Here is a 13,791-nt window from a genome sequence, read left to right on the forward strand (position 1 = left end):
AAGGACACACACAGAAATACACATACTAGAGGCCTGTTTATACAGAGTCAGCACTTTTTCTCTACATTTTCCTCTGCTTTTCCATGTTTATTCTTTTCTGAGCCATCTTGGTCTTTCCTTTTCTTGTCCTTTTGTCTCTTCCCTAAGTATTACATAATGACTTGCATGTTCTATCAATCCCGTTAAACACACATCATAAATTTTACTGAATCCTGAAGTGCTTTTCCCTGTGGATCCCATGAGTTGTGTGCTCCTCCAGGCAATAAATTCCTTGAGTCTGCAAGGTCTTCAGGAGGAGACGTTTCTTTTTTTTATTAATCCTGGTGTACTTCACACCAGGGATAATTGTCCAGCTGCTTACTAAGTGATTATATTGTCATCTAAATAAATTAGTATAAATTGCTGATTGAGCAATTAGGATAGCTGAGATCCTCAGCAAGTCCTTGCCCATCTGACCTTTGTGCAATCATGAACAGTCTGTTATCACCTAACTTCACAGTGATTTGTGCCTTGTTTCAGCCTGGGCATGAGGATGCATCAGAGACCTTTTGGCTACCATCAGCTCCAAAGAGGGAAGGCACAGAAGTGAATTTTTCTCAGAGGAGGAGAGGAAGAGCCTCAAAGACAACAGGCACAAGCTGAAGTACAGGATATTTCCAGGAGTTCAGGGGACTCCTTTCTTACCTGTGTGTTTACTGTGGGGATGAGCCCCAGGTGTCCACCCTGGGAGATCTTCCAGCACTGAGGCAACCTCATTTAGTTACCCCCACTGTGTGTTGGAAGTTGTACTGTGTGTGCTCTGAAGTTCTCTTCCAGCCAACATTCAGTAAGGATTCTGTGTTTTTATTGTGCTTGAAGCCGTCTCTGCAATTTCTTACTGACCATTTCACAGGTTACATCCTGAAGTCAAAAACTTTGTAATTGATTTCATAATTAAAAAAAAACAACAAAAAAGAAAATGTCTGTGCCATTAAAAAAAAAGAATAGATAAACCTCACAGTTGAAAATTGTTACTAGTTTCTGTAGCCGTGCATTTACACCCTAGTTGTAATGTCACCTGCCCGTCAGTGCCTCTGTAGCTTGAGTATTTCCAGACTTGATTGCAAAAGGTTCTTCGTTCTGTATTGTCTCTGTTATGATTCATATGGTTCCCCAAAGTGTTCAACTTGCCTATCGGGCCTGAAGTGACACTTGTGGCCTGACTGTGATTTCTGCAGGCCCATGTTGAGTATGTTTGGTAGGACACACATAGGTGACTAACTTACTATTTTCAGATTGAGAAATAGGCCTGTGGACATTAATTCCTTTTGTTTTCCTGATGGGGGACAGAGGGTCATCCCAAAGAACTTGTCACCTGCCCCTCAACATTTGGTGAAAAGCTTGGGTTGCCATGAGGAATAGCCCTGTTCCTTCAGCTGTCTCTCCTACTCAGTATAACACTGTTGTCCTCCCCACCTGCAGGGTGCTGAGGACACATTTTCCATGTGATACAGTGGTTAAGGTGTAACTCAGTGAAAAGTTCAATCTGTTGCTCAAAGCACCACTGTTTTTGCATAACATCATTGTCATTTGAAGAACTAAGGATGCCAGCCACTAGACATGGGCCTTAAGCATGGTACTTAGTCTCAAGATGAGCTATACATGGCAAAACTTTAACCACCTAAGCCTTTTTTTGACCTCTGACATTTCCACTGCAGTGTGTTGTATTTGCTGATGTCTGCTGCAAAGGCTACCTGTGATGCAGAACCTGACACAGTCCCATTCAAATGGGACCCAGCAAATATGCACCCAGTGCTGCATGTTGGTGTGTCAGTCACCAGCAGGAAGACTTGAGGTCCCAAACACTCAGAAGACCCTGCACCTGTTACCCTGAGGGCTGATTCTATCTGTGTAGATAGGAAGACTTGAGGTCAGCTTTACCTAATAGAAAAAAGCCCCGAAAAGCTGATGTCTTTGGAGGCAGAAGGAATTCCCAAAATAGCCCTTCTTGGTGTTAGGCTTTTGCTGACCTGCAGAGGCTGTTAGTATGGTTAGTTAGAGGTCCCTGGGGAAGCTGAGTCTGTGGTTACAGGGACAGTACTGGAGAGCCATGTAGTGTCTGGCTTGCTGGTTTGGCAAGTTTTTGTTTGTACTGTGCGTAGCTTTTTGTTTTGGATAAATGTTTAAAAGAGTAACACGGCTGGAGTCAACCCCCATAGCTGTGAGTGGCTTAGGAGTAGATGAACTGCTTCTTAGATTTTGCTTGCACATGAATTCACCCTGCACATCAGTGGTCAGGCACTTTTGGCAGTGGCAATGAAAGCCTAGTTCTTCCACAAAAGCCCTGCTGGAGGGGCCTTGTCAGTGGAGTAAGGTTCCCTGATCCTTCCCTTTCACAACTGGAACACAAGACAGCTGCTGAGAAGAGACAAAGGCCTGTTAGAGAGGATTTTCACAGCTGGAGGTGCTGTGTTACGACTGGAGATTTGTTGTCCACAGCTCTGACAAAGATGTGCTTCTGGGAGCGTGAACATCTCCTTTCTGCTCTGTGAGGCAGAAACTCTCCAACGTTGCGTGTTTAATGTTGCTCAACAGTGTGCCACAGCACATAAGTAGCGGCTTCCCTCCTGCTTTGCCATAAGCGTGAGGGCAGCCCTGTGGAGATCCACCATGGGAGGGAAAGGGTGGCACTGCCTCAGAGACCCCAGCACAGCACAGCACAGCACTTTGTGTGGTCACTTGCACTGAGGTGCCTGCAGTGATAAATCCTTTGGTGATCAGCAGCATGGGGCACAGCTTTGGTTTACAAGGCGCGGTCTGATGTGAGCAGCGTGTGAAAGATGGATATGTGGAGAGCCATTGTCAGCTGTGTGTGATTAGGATCTCCATGCCTGGCAGGTCTGGGTGCACAGAGAGCAGCCCAGGGAACCCCTTTAAGGGAACTGGAGTCATTTGTGAGGCTCACAGTGGCAGACTGAGAGGATTCCCTGGTGGGATGTGAAGAACATTTAAGGGAAAGTAGAGCTGTGGTAAGGGATGTGCAAGGATGAAACAAAATGGTAGTTTTTGAGAGCAATGATGTTGAACTTTTCTGTTGAGGGGTAGTTTTTGCAGGGTGGGCTGTGTTGTCAATGCCATCTGCCTTAAACACATGAAGCAACACATGAATGCCATGCCTTTCAGCACATGTAGCATTTCTGAGTGAGCAAAAATAAATCCCTTTTATGAAAACACCAGAATTTTAAAAAAGGGAAAAACCAACTAAGCAAACCAAACCCCAAACCACATCAAACTAAACGAAACGAAATGAAACCAAACCAAATGCCAACTAGAAAAACCCAATCACAATAATCAAGACAGTTGTCTGCTGGGAACCAATAGTTTAGCTACATATAAATTAACAACAGCTGATTTCCAATAGGCTTTGATTTCAACATCCTACTCAAAAAGTTTTGCTAGTGGAGAGAAAGGGGAACAGAAGGAAATAAAAAGTATGCGAGTGACTGTATCTGTCCTGCTGACCTGTTTAAATCAAACCTGGAGAAAAACAGAGTTTGCAGGATATTCTGAGTTTCCATATCCCTTGGCTAAACATCCACAATGTCTAATGTAGAAAGTTCCCAGGATAGACCTCTGCTATTACCCTGACTTCAGCAAGGCTTTTTACACTATCTCACATACATCCTGGTAGGTAAACTCAGGAAATGTGGGTTAAATGAACAGACAGTGAGTAGTTCTTATAAATGCTTCTTATAAATTCAGTGGATCAAGAACTGGATGAAATGGCAGAACTTGGAGGGTTGTGACCAGCAGAGTAGAATCCAGTTGAAGGCCTCTAGTGGTGGCATTCCCCAGGGATCAATACTGGGTCCAGTCTTACTCAGCTTGTTTATCAACACCTTGAATGAAGGGATAGAATGAACCCTAAGCCAATTTGCAGATGATACAGAACTGGGGGGAGTGCCTGGCACACCTGAAGGCTTTGCTGCCCCTCAGAGGGACCTTCATGGGCTGGGGAGCTGGGCACAGAGACACCTAATGGGGCTCAACAGGGGCAAGTTTAGAGTCCTGCACTGGGGAGGAACAGCCCCAGGCACCAGCACAGGCTGGGGGTGACCTGCTGGAGGGCAGCTCTGTGCAGAAGGAACTGGGGGTCCTGGTGGACAACAACCTGTCCATGAGCCAGCAGTGCCCTTGCAGCCAGGAGTGTGGGAATCCATAAAGTTAGAGGGTTTTTAGGAAATGGTTAAAAAAGAGTATTTAGGCCTCAGGATGTGGCCCGAAGTTCTGTTACAGCAGAAAAGTTTCCCAAGTGGAAGAAACACCCTCAGTTTCCACTTCAGGCATATCACAATCTAAACCAGCTTTCAGTGTCCCCGCACAACCAATCTTAGGAAATACATTCACTTTCTCCTTTACATTTTCAATACATTTTGTCCCTTCCCCCTTACAAAAGTCACATATTTTTACATTAACAGAACAACGCGACGAAGAGTCCGAAAAAGTCTCATTCTTTCCCAGAGAGAGAGAAGGAAGATTTTTCTCAGTGGAGTTCAAATCAGCATTTGAAACAACATTTGTTACATTCTCCGAAACACACACAGTCTCAGGTTTACTGGAATTTAAAGAGACAGAGCCAGAAGCTTGGTTTTCTGAATCCGAGTTCACCTTATTATTGTCAGTTTGTTTAAAACATTCCATCAGGGCTCGTGCAATGGGCATCAATTCTTTTAGACTTTCATCTTTTTTAAGAGTGACTAGATTATAAATCCTCCAGTTTATCTGATCCCAAAAATGAAAAGTAAAGGCAGACTGTAAATTTAAATCTTGCATATTTGTTTTAACCCATATAAGTAAGTTTTTAAGCTCAAATTTGAAACTTCAGAGTGCCCTTTTTCTTGTAACAATGTCTCTAATTGATAAAAAACATCCCATTCAACTTTTGATAAGTTCGTTCCCATTTTTGTTTTCTTTTAACACAAAAAACCGTTACCCAAGCGCTCTCCCGAGAAAAGTTACTTACAAATTTCTTGGCCTCGGCGGGAGAGATGATACAGTCCTCCTGATTAACACTTGGGTCTCCAGCGGCCGGGAAATCCAGGATTTTTTCTTCTAATCTACGTCCTCGAACGGGGTTTCCTCACACGGAACTTCCTCACACGGGACGTCCTCACACGGGGCACCAGTTTGTCGGGGCACCAGGGCAGCTATAGATCCAATGGTGTCAGGAACCCACGTCTTAAGAGAGGAACCCACTTGCCGTGGCAAAAAGTCCAAATATGGACCACACTGGACAAATTCAGACCAGCCTTTCTTGTTTATTAGTACATCAGCCTCAGAACATTGTTAGATGTTAACAGCATGCTGGCCTAAAGGAAAATGTCCCCGAAGGTGGGGTAAAACGGAATGACATAAAACCATCTCAGTTTAGATTTCAACCAATCACACCAAAACAAGACATATTGACAAGCTTTTCATCCAATCTTATAAAACATACGTAAGAGTAGTTAAAACAAAGACTGATTCATAAAAGACAAAGAACAGAGCTCTATTCACAGTAACCTTCTAAAGATATACATTAAATAAACTTGTTGCCATCCTAAAGCCAAATCTACAGAGTCCTATTGTTATTTGTCACGTCTACTGCTTGGGAAACTTTTCTGCTTGCTTGGGAAACTTTTCTGCTGTAACAGAACTTCGGGCCACATCCTGAGGCCTAAATACTCTTTTTTAACCATTTCCTAAAAACCCTCTAACTTTATGGATTCCCACAAGGAGGGCCAGTGGGATCCTGGGGACATCAGGAAGAGTGTGGCCAGCAGGTCAGGGGAGGTGATTGTGCCCCTCTTCTCCACTCTAGTGAGGCACATCTGGAGTGCTGTGTCCAGTTCTGGGCTCCTCAGTGCAATAAAGACAAGGAGCTACTGGAGAGGGTCCTGTGGAGAGCTGCCAAGATGATTTGGGGCCTGGAGCATCTCTCTTATGAGAAATGAGAAACTGTGAGAGCTGGACCTGTTTAGTCTGGGGAAGAGAAGACTGAGAGATTTGTAATTGCACGCAAATATCTCCAAGGCACATGCCCAGAGAATGCTGCCAGAGACTTCTCAGCAGTGCCAGAAACAGAACAACAGTTAATGGCCATAACCATGACACAAAAAATTCCACCTCAACACAAGGAGGAATTTCTTTACATTGAGGGTGGCAGAGCACTGGAACAGACTGTCCAGGGAGGCCATGAGGTCTCCCTCTCTGGAGGTGTTCAAAACCCACCTGGGCATGTTCCTGTGACACCTGCTCAGATTGACCCTGCTTTGGCAGCAGGGCTGGACTGGGTGATCTTCTGAGTTCCCTTCCAATCCTAAAAATTCAGTGATTCTGGGCAGTCAGAACTTAGGTAGTGTCCATTCCACATAACAGCAGCCTGACCAGTCCATGCACATAGGCTTTGGACAAAGAACAGCTGTTGGAACCTGGCCTTGCTACTTCCCCTGGTCCTGGAACAACCTTATTTAAATGCAAAGTGAAGAAGCTCTTACAAGTTCCTCCTTACTCACTAAAGAGACAGTCATCTGACAAATGTGCCTCAGTAACAGAATTTTGCTGGGTTTTTGATGAAGGCTCTTATCCACAACCATGGCCAACACCTGCACCTCTGCCTTAGCATCCTTGTGGTGGAGTCTGGACAGCTGCTGCCTGTTTTGATTCCTGAGTACAAGTGCAGGATCAAAATGAGTCACACTTTCCATCTTTCCCCCACACTGCTGCACTGTCAGGGTATGTGACACTGTCTGCACTGCATTCCCACCTCAGCAGAAAGGGAGCCAGGAATGTCACACAGCCTGCCTGAGACTTGGACAGTGAGCAAGGAATGAACGCTTTTTCCTCCTCATTGAATGCTGTAGGGCCATGGCTGGGGGCTGTCTGCCACCCGAGGAGACACACAACACTGTCCTAGCTCACAGATCAGCACAGACAGACAAAGGTCTGACTTTCCTTCTGCCTTTTTGGGATCATCTGTGTGGAACCTGCTTGCTTGCCCTAGGGTGAATTTTGCACAGCAAAAATCATGATGCCAAAAGTATACCACGTGCTATATACCACAGCCAGCAGACAGGTATAGACAAACAAGATATTTAAAGCCTGAAACTCAGATGATAAAAAACTAGATGATTAGCAAAGTAATTTTACTCCATTTGTAACAAATGTGCTCATTTGCATGAGGAGTGCAATGAACGTAGATTAGATGAAACAAAAGCACAGAGATTGGGCAGTTTTCCTCTTTTATGCAAAGACTATAATTAGTCTGTATTTTGATATGTGATGGTTTGAAAATATCTTAGCTGCATACAGAGCAAGTGTAACTTCCCTGGAAGTGTTTTTCATCTGCTGTTAGATGCTTAAATCGAATTGCTGTTTTTTTTTTTCATCAGACCAATTAGATTATTTTACATTGTTACATGTGACGTGCCTCCCCCCCCACCCCCCGCCCCAACTCCACTAAACATACTGTTTCCCTGGAATGGGCTTTTTAATTGAGCCTTGCTTATTCCCACTGAAATCAGCAGTGCTTTTCTCACAATGCCAAGAGAGCCCTAACTTGCAAATAATTTCCAGTTGCCATCACTGAAATCTCTTACTTGCCTGATGCTGTATTGCTTGAGATGCATGAAGTACTCTTAGAAAATAAAGACCGAATCAGTTTAATTCTTCATTTGAAATGTTAGTGCCATGCTGCTTTTATGCAGGCAAATGCTTATTGAGTCCTATTTTCTGAGTGTAATTGCCTTAAGTGCTGTTGATCTTGCAAAGAGAATGGTGCATTCTCTAATTCAAGGACATCAAAGATCCTGATCCTGAAAATGCTTAAGCATGTGGAGAAGGCCTTCCCAAGGGATGACACAAACATCCAGCTACTCTTGTGCTCAAGGCTGGGTCTGCATTTGCCAGACTGATACAGGAGAGGCACTCTCCATCTTACCCCTGAGCAGGGCCGGTCGTTGGAGGGAGAGACTTGACAGGAGAGGAGAAGTGGTGAGAACAGTTGCAGGCAGGAAAAGAGCAGTGTGGATAGAGTGTTTGGAATCAGATGGAAGTAGCCAGATAGGACATAAAAAACACCAGGAAGGCAAATGAACAGAGGCAAAAGAGGAAGACTGAAATATGTGAATCCAGTGTCAGAGAGTGATCCTTCAACTTATTGGTGGCAATGTGAAAAAGCTGGGTTGAAATCTGTTTTCAAGGTGTTTCTTGAGGGCTTATGATTAACTTCAATCCACTCTATTTGTGAATTGAAATACAAAAAAAAACTAAAGGGGGCTTAAGAACATAGTCTGGACAAAATGACTAGCGGTGGAAAACTAAGTTAATTTGAAGACCAGTAGCATTTATAAGAACTACCAATTTAAACTCTCTGCTCTTACTGAGAACTCTCCCTCTCCATCTCATGGAACGTTCATTCTGTTCCACACTGGATGATTTCTCATGACCAGCATCCCACAGTACAATATCTGAGTGCTGGCCAGGCTCACTGTGTTTAGCCTGGCTTGCTGACTAGCAAGCCCTTCATGGGATCCTGTCATGATCCCCCTCTGTGCAGCTTCAGACCTGCACAGAGCAATGTGCCTTGATGTAGTGCAGGTAGAAAAACAGCACAACAGAGACATTGACCTGAGCAGGTCCACCTAGCGGATCCAGAGAAGAGCCACAAGAACGAGGGCTGGAGCACTTCTCCTAGGGGGACAGGATGAGAGAGTTCAGGCTGTTCAACCTGGAGAAGAAAAACATCCTAGAAGACTTACAGCACCATCCAGTACTTGATGGGACTTTATAATAAAGATGGAGACAAACAATTTATTAGAATCTGCAGCAATCGTTTTAAATTAAAAGAAGATTTAGAATTAAGAAAAAATTCTTTACTGTGAGGGTAGTGCTCGGAGAAGCTGTGGATGCCCCATTCCTGGCACCAATCAAGGCCAGGCTGGGTTGAGCTCTGAGCAACCTGGGCTAGTGAAATGTGTCCTGGCCCATGGCGAGGGGGCTGGAGCCAGATGACCTTTGAGGTCCCTTCTACATCAAACCACTTTATGATTCTAGGATTCTATGAAATTTAGACTAGATGTAAAGAAGAAATATTTCATTATAAGGGTGATGAAACACTGGCACAGGTTTCCCAGGGAGGTCATGGATGTACCATTATTGGAAATGTTAAAGGCCAGGTTGGACAGGTCTCTGAGCTACCTGATAGAGTTGAAGGTGTCCCTGCTTATTGCAGGGGTCTTGGGCTACAGGATCTTCAAAGATCCCTTGCAAGCCAAATCTTTCTACGATGCTATGGAAAGCAGGAATAGGGTGGGAAAGCTGTAAATGTAATGTACAAATATCCATAGACATTGCACCCTAAGCATTGCTGGAATTGATAGTACAGAGCAATTTCCTTTTTCATGCATGAATGTTGTACAAAACACTCATTTTATGGCCCCCACTTCACAGAGCTGCTTCCTCCCTCAAGGTAACATCTCAAGAAAGGTCCTGTCCCTGCTTGTGAATGAAGGAGGGAAGCTTGTTTTAAGGAGGATGAAGTTAGAAAGTGATTGAGAATTTTCATTGCTTTAAAGAGAGAGAGTTTTACTGGTGAAAGAAGAACACAGCAAGTCCATGAATAGATATGTATCTAGAAATCCCTTATTTTCTGAGCACAGCTTCTTACAGGAATATGCAAAACCACTCCAAGTGGAACTCAGCATCTGTATTTGCTTGTTTTGCTTGTTTCTGTGTCATGGCTTCTAGCTTTCAAGAAACTTCTACCCTTTCTTGCTTTAACTGCTGAGTCCTTGCACTACTCAGCTGCACACAAACCAGCTTGTGGGAGCAGCACTGCCACGTGCCTCTTTCAGGGTGCATCTCACAACTTCATGCATGCCTTTCTGTATATGTGTTTGTCCCTCTGCTCCGTCTCACAGAGGTATGTTGAGAGAAACAACTATGTTTCAAGAGCGAGAAGAGCTAGTTTAGATCAGCAGTGCTGTGCCCCTACTTTCACAGGGCCATTACTGCCTTGTTGGCATGTAGACAAAAGGGGTAGGGGGAAGTTTCTGGGATTCTGCTCCTTTTAATGAAAAATTAAATTTTTTCCCAAATTAAATGGCACAGATCAAACACATCCTCTTCTGCATGCTTCTCCATAACTGCTGTCTGTTGTGTAAAACAACACAAAACCATGAGTATTTCAGTCTGCTGACTGATGAGGCTGGCAGCATGCTATGGCTGGAAACTGCAGCTGGTCTAGCTCTGATCTTGCAGGAGGAGGGATGAGGAAGGCAAAGGGAAACACTTAGCCTATCCTTTCTTCTGCTGTGTAACGTATTTACAGGAAAATGAGCTTCTACCCATGCTCAGCTTCCTCAGTCCAGGCTGAATTCACAGCATTGATTTCATGCTTAGAGATGGGTCACAAAATGGGAGAGAAAACTGGCAGAGGCAGGTTTTTCTCCAGAGCCCTCTGATTAGAGCTTCAGTATGGCCAAGACAAGGAGACAGTTCTCTGGGTCCCTCCAGCTCTAGGCAGCCAGGAGCTTTAACTGCAGTGTGCTTTTACCCTTGAAGTGGTTTGACCCTGGCTGGATGCCAGGCACCCACCACAGACATGCTCTCACTCCTCTCCAACAGTGCACAGGGGAGACAAAATATAACAAAAGTGTTCACAAGGCAAGATCAGGACTGGGAGAGATCACTCACCAAATACCATCATGAGCAAAACTGACTGCACTTGAGGATTTTAATTGAATTTATTGGCAGCAAAATCAGAGGAGGATAATGAGAAATAAAAAAAGTATTACAAACCATCTTGCCTTCCTCTCCCCCTGCCCCTTCCCAGATCTACCTCCTTCCCCAGAGGAGCAGGGAGACAGGGAAAGGGGTTCAGTTCATCACACATTGTTTCTGCTGCTGCTCAGGGGAAGGAGTTGTTCCCCTGCTCCAGTGTGGCATCCCTCTCACTGGAGGCAATTCTCCATGAACTGCTGCAACACGGGTCCTTCTTACACAGAGTGCAGTCCTTCAGGCACACTCTGCTCCAGCATGGGTCCCTCACAGGGTCACAAGTCTTACCAGGAAATCTGCTCCAGCTCCTCTCTCCATAGGTCTGTCAGGAGCCAGTTCCTCCCAGAGGGTCACAGCCTCCTCTCAGGCATCCACCTACTCCAGCGCAGGGCTCCTCCATGGGCTGCAGGTGGATCTCTGCATCCTGGTGATCCTTCATGGGCTGCAGGGGCACAGCTGCTCACCATGGGCTGCACCAGGGGCTGCAGGAGAATCCCAGCTCTGGCGCCTGGAGGAGCTCCTGCCCCTCCTTCCCCCTTGACCTTGGTGTCTACAGAGTTGTTCCTCTCTCATATTCTCATCCCAGTCTTCTCTGGCTGCAATTGCATCTGCACAGGAACATTTTTTTCCCTCCTAAAATATGTTACCACAGAGGCATTACTATAATTCTTGGCTGTCTCAGCCCTGACCAGTGGCAGGTCCATCCCAGAGCCATTTGGCATTGGCTCTGTTTGACATGTGTCACCATTGAGTCAGGACTGGGAAGGATAGGTGACACATACTCTGTACATGATCAGAGACTAATAATAATTTTATTAGGAAACCCATTCTTTTTATACATGGTTTTATACAGGTGGACCTGATTGGTCCTTTAATCAACACACCATCACCATTGGCTAACTAAGAAATCACCCTCTGTTAAACATCTTCCCATAACACGTTCCATACGTTCACAAACACCAGCTGCAGAAATGTAAGAATTGTTAAATTCTTTTCTCTGACCTTCTCACAGCCTTTCCCAGAACAATTCCTGGGAAATTTTCTCTCTCTGACCAGGCTGTCGATATCCACAGACATGTGACCACTCTTGTAGTGCCCCCACCACCAAATCCAAACAAACCCAGTACAACCCCCTCCTGCTGATTCTCTTTTCCTTTGTATGAAGCAGCTGAATGTCCATCAGAGCTGAGGTCCCTCCCTCAGACAATGAGCTGTTTTCCTCTGTGCTGTGAATATTTACACTACTTATGCAAGCTGAAGGACTGAGAGGGAAAGCGAGGAGCCCTGCCCTCAGCATAGCTTGCAGTGTGACCTGCAGGGAACCCGGAGAGATGTCCCTGTGCACAAGGCCAGGTCAGATCTTCTAGAAATGACTTGATTTCTTGCAGAGGCAAGGCATGAAGGGAAGAGAATAAATTTTATTAGCTAAGGCAAAAATCAGGCAAGTTCTTGTATGAATGTCTACACAAAGAATATGCATGTGAGGGAAATATCAGTGATAAAAAGTCAGAAAGCCAAAGGAAAACATGTGCTAGCTCCCAGAAATCCCAACTAACAACATTCCTTGATATGGCCATCCACAAGGGCTTGTGGAAGAAGGCAGCTTACTACACTGCAGCATCTCACTACCAGCAGGAAGGAAGAGCTTGGTAATTCCTGCAGCTCTGTGGGAAGCTTTCAGCTGGTGCTCTTAGAGACTGATGTCCTTTAAGCTAGTACTGAGCAGTCCCACTCATACTTGTGAATGTCCATGTTCATGTAAGTATCTAAACAGAAATGATTTCTCTGGGGAGTCTGCTCCTCTGGTGTGTGAGAATAACATTTCAGTGGTTCCTTCCAACTGTGGTTCCTTCCAGCTGGAGACTTCACTGACCTGAAAACAACTGTTTTGCAGACCTCAAAGATAATATGTGAAGAAAAGGCAAAAACTTTCTTAAACTGCACAAAGTGAGCAGGGCCATCTTGACCAGACAAAAAGCCTGAAAGAAAAGCAACACAGAGTTTCAAGAGGCTTGTGTATTGCCAAGAATAGAGTTATCTGAAGGTGTACATGGATTTCCAGTCTAATCTAAGAGGGGAGCAGTTTTCTGGGCGTGTTGCTCTCTCAGATGCACCCAGAAAAAGCAAGAAGCTGGTTGATGAGGTGCTGACAGGTGAGGGTGGAGCTCCTTGAGGACATTGCTTCAAGGAGCTAAGGGCTGCCAGAGGATGAGGCTCCCAAATGAAATGGAAGATGGGGAGCTCTTAATTTCTGTGCTTTACAGAAAGCCACCACCATTTTCCCAGGTGTGCACACACTCATTTAGGAGATTTGATTTTCAGTGTGTGAAGTTCTGGCACAGATGGGTTATGAGGGAAGACAGAGCCCCATATCCATGACGTGGGCACTAGCCCTGCCTGGAGTTAACTTGTTGCCTCTGTCTTAAGAGGATCTACCTCGAGGGTCTGACACAGGCAGAACGTGGCAGGAAGGGAATTTAGTGTGAGATCCTTGGTGAGGAGGCCACCCTCTGCAGACAGGATTGGGCCAGGGCAGGTGGTTCAGGGCTTGTGCTGAGGCAGTGGCACTGGGACTGTATGAAGGTGAGCAACTCCACTGGCTGCTGGGGCAAGGTGTAAACTCAGCCCTGGTCCTCCACAGGCTGATTTTGGGGTGTTTTCAACATGTCCTTGAAAGCAGATGCATGCCCACACAGATTGTGGAGCCCCAGCCCCTGGCCTCCTGTCTCACAAATGCTGCGTGGGGGCAGAGCAGCTGGAGCTCCCTGCATGGATCTGTGCTGTGATGTCTTCTGGAGAGCTGAGCAGCAAGGCAAAAGCCAGCCCTTACATTCAGTTGTCTGCTATGTGCTGCCATTAATCCACTTCAGTTTATTTGGCAGCAGAGATCAGAATGAATTAATTTGGGATTTTCAGGCTGTTGAATGTTTTTCCTCAGGCAGCTTTGTGTTGAATTCTGGGCTCTGGGAATTAGCTGCTATTTAAAGCAGCAGT

This window comes from Zonotrichia albicollis, chromosome Z (assembly GCF_047830755.1).
Source record: "Zonotrichia albicollis isolate bZonAlb1 chromosome Z, bZonAlb1.hap1, whole genome shotgun sequence".
NCBI classification, from domain to species: Eukaryota; Metazoa; Chordata; class Aves; order Passeriformes; family Passerellidae; genus Zonotrichia; species Zonotrichia albicollis.